The sequence below is a fragment of the Rhinopithecus roxellana genome, chromosome 4, assembly GCF_007565055.1.
Source record: "Rhinopithecus roxellana isolate Shanxi Qingling chromosome 4, ASM756505v1, whole genome shotgun sequence".
NCBI lineage: Eukaryota > Metazoa > Chordata > Mammalia > Primates > Cercopithecidae > Rhinopithecus > Rhinopithecus roxellana.
The window spans coordinates 162169975-162173940 of NC_044552.1; the positions used below are offsets into that span (position 1 = coordinate 162169975).

The 3966-nt window shown below is 35.0% G+C and overlaps 1 non-coding gene across 1 annotated transcript; it reads right to left on the minus strand.

Moving 5' to 3' along the window:
- Positions 1-2395: 2395 nt before the first annotated feature.
- On the minus strand, positions 2396-2499 carry LOC115897138. The gene has a single exon (XR_004057074.1). It is a non-coding gene; the product is annotated as a U6 spliceosomal RNA (small nuclear RNA).
- Between the last annotated feature and the right edge of the window lie 1467 nt (positions 2500-3966).

Sequence of the window (3966 nt, forward strand, 5' to 3'; positions counted from 1 at the left end):
GAACAGATAACAGGATCAAAGATATTCTTATACATTGCCTTTTGGCAAATACAGACTGGATATAGCTCTCACCTTTCTAGGAGATGCATACCGACAACCTGGGATTATGAATTAGTGTTGTGAAACAATGGTAAGAGAACATCTTGAAGATTCAGAAATTCTGAAAATCATTTCCTCTAAGAACTGGAAGGAAATTATAGAACGCTGCTTGACATCTTTAATAAGAAATAGATTCTATGAAACAGAAACTGTTTTTAGGGAAAGTGAAAGTGCAACAGCTGAATTGACACTGAGAAATTGGATCAATGTTGTGGAATACCTGAGTCACTCCTTCAGAGTCACTCTCCCACAATGTACAAGGGGAAAAAAGATGAAAACAGTGACAGGGAATACAACACCTATGGAGCTGGAAAGTAAAGATTTAGTCTGTCAGTTGTCAGTGTCAGTGTCAGTGAAGATAATACCAAAATAATCAGAAGTAGTAATATAAAACTGATTTGTGATTTATTGTAAAACTCAGGATATAGATAAAAATACTGTTGTTGCAAGAAAGAAAGCATAAAAAGATACCTATATTTAGAAAATGCTCGAACCATTTTCAATTTTAATGATATATTAAAGCAAACTTTTATATGTATCCAGGTAGAAAAATCTGCTTATCTCCAGAAGAACACAAATTATCCTGAATTCAGTCTTCTTTATAACAAATGCCATAATTGGATAGGCTGTTAGAGTTTTGACAGAAAAGTTTGTAGTGCAATAAGTTTTATATCCAGCTAAGATGTATTTTGAATGTGAAGGCAATAATAAACTACTTTTACTTATATTAAAATTCAGATTAAATGCCTTTGTATACTTCATAAAGTTATTTGGAATCATATTCCAGTTGACAGTGAAAACTCCAAATTAACAGTTCAAGACTTTGGACATTTGGAGATTAAAGAGCTGAATAGAACTTTCATAATAGCAAACATATCACTGACTTGCATCACAAGATTTGAAGAAATCACCATCTTACTGCACTACATCTGTTTGAACTGGCCATTTGATTAAACCTGTAGGAAGATTGAGTTGCTTTCTCCTCTACCCATGTATGCAGCTTTCAACAGGAAAGCCAGTTAATTATTATCACTAATGATAGGTATAAACATCCAATTTCGAATTCCCAAAAATTCTCCAGGGAAAAACTGTCCCAGAGATAGTTTTCTACCATTTAGAAATCCAAAGAAATGTGATTACAATTTTGTTTAGGCATACAAAATTATGAAGCAGGCATACCAAACTTTCTAAGTGTGTGAAAAGAAGCACATTAAATGTTGAGGTTATTACCTTTGAATGTTGAGACCATCAGTGACATTTTTGTATTTTTATTCTATTTTTTCAAATTTTCTGTAATGATGAAGTTTAAATTATAAAACAAATCTCACATTGAAAAAAACTACAAAAAAAGTCCAAAATTCTTTTAAAAAGTAGTTTTGGATTAATGGCTGCTTTCATAAATAATTCTGGTAAAGCTGGTTTTCCTTTCCCTAGTTTTCACCCAGTGCAACAGATATGCTTCTGGGATTCTATGGAAGCGGTAATCTAAAGTTGATACTTCAAGGTTCTTATCTTTAGTTATTCAAATATTAGCCTATCTACCTCTGAGAAGGGACTTCAAAGATATAAGCAAGACTACTGATCAATTGACTTTAAAAGAGGGAGGTTTATATGGATTATCTAGGCAGGCCCAATTTAATCACTTGAGTCCTTTAAGAACAGAAGAGAGTGGCAGAAGAGGAAGGAAAAGAAATTAATTCAAAGCAGGAAGAAGCAGATGAAGATTCTATACATCTTTTGCCTCTGAGATGGAGGAGACTCAAACCCCAATAGTTCAAAAGCTGGGGATTATAGGCTGTCTCTACAACATGAGGACAACCAGAAAGAAACGGACACTCCACTCCTACAGCTGCTCAAAACTGATTTTCACAAAACAACTTGTTTGAGTCTGGAAAGAGGTTGTCCCCCAGAGCATCCAGACAAAAAGCCAGGCTGCTTGATAACTGGACTTTGGAATTGGAAGACCCTAAGCAGAGAACCCAGTCATACTCAGACTTTTGGCCTATAGAAATATAAGACAATAAATGTTTTTTTAGCCTCTTAATTAAGAGGTAATTAAGTGGTAATTTGTTATAGCAGCAACAGAATATTAATACAGGTCCAAATCCTTACTTGTAGGCTCGATAGGAGCCTATAGTCTTAGGCTTTATTTAGTCCTTCTAAATCTTATATCTATGGCTGCTTTTTATAAGAGTTGCTAAAGAATTTAAGGGCAATCTGACAAAATCACTTACTGCAAAAAACACATTTAAATATGAGTGTTTGCACCTTGATCTAAAGTGGTGACTTTTACTGGGAAAATCAGGTGTATTATAGATTTTAGGAACATTTTGCACAGGGGTTATACTAATCTTCTGTGTATCATTCCAATTTTAGTATATGTGGTGCCAAAGCAAGCACTACTTTAGGAATATTTTGGATGAGCAAGTGTCTTATCTCTTTAGTAACAATACATAAGCACTACCATGGGCCTACTTTGAAGAACCGACATTGGTTATTACATTTGTGCAATTTGGACTGAGAGCCTAGATTACGTGGGCTTTTATATCTGAAATTCTGATTCTCTGGAAAGTGACATTTTAATTGTTGTCAGATGATTAATATGTAGTGCAGATGCATAAGTTTAATGAAAGGCAGTAATTATTAACATTTTAACAGTTATTTCCATTGCCTAATATCTTTGTTTTCTAAAACTCACATCAAGGTTGCTTAAAACTATTTTCTCCCAAGTATATATAGAATGTTGTTTTATATAGAGATAAATTTATGGCCTGGCATGGCAGCTCATGCCCTGCAATTCCAGCACTTTGGGAGGATGAGGTGGGCAGATCGATTGAGCCCAGGAGATCGAGGCTGCAGTGAGCTGTGATTGGACCACTGCCCTCCAGCCTGGGGGACTGAGCGAGACTCTGTCTAAAACTAAAAAATAAATTTGTGTATTATGAATATAGATGTATGGCTTGAAAAAATGCAATAAATAGGTCCCATGTGAAAATGTTTATTTTATTGGATTTATGGACACTATATTTTCCAGTCATTCAAACTAATTCACTGATGAGTGTTGCCAGTTACATTCTTTTAATCTGTTAAAATGCTGCTGCCCATAAAAAGAGTAACTAGATTCAGACTAAAGTAATTATTGCATTCCTTTGGCATTTGTTGAGAAAGTTAGCTTACAATATCAGAGTTAAAGTTATCCCTCGTTTCACAAATTTTTCACAATTTTACACAAAATATAAATTGTCTCTGTGTTAACATTAACTAGACCAAACCCACTCCAAGCTTCTATATTAAAGTCTATACTTCCCATGAATAATTTGATTCTGAATGCAACTATCAGGTTTATTATCTAAAGCACAATAACTCAGGCAAACTTTTAATTAGCTCTTCAAATTACTTGAAAACTGTAAGCCAGCTGAATGTTTAGGGCAAGGCTTCATTTGTTTCCTCTGTTTTGTAATGTTCTCACTTGGCTGAGAAGTGGGATGGAGCCTCCATAGAGAACTCAGAAACCAGGAACTTCCCTCAAATGGAGAGTCACACTTCATTCTTTTACTCACCTTAGCTGACTTTCTCCACATTCCTCATTAGATCTGACCCTGGTCCTGAGTCAGATTTGAACATCTGTGCCTGAAGGTGATTTTAAGGGATGAACATAACACAACTAAAACAGGAAGTGTGTGATGCTGCCTTGAGTCAAGCAATGATAGGGGGTTGCATATTTAATTCAAATTTCAACTAGGTCTGAAGAGGCAATTAGAAAATGTTTGTCAAGAGTGGGCAATAGCAATATAGTAGCTCTCCTGTAGAAGAAAGAACTGAAGACAAGTATTTTCAAGCTCCATATAGGGACAGTCAGCAGATTTG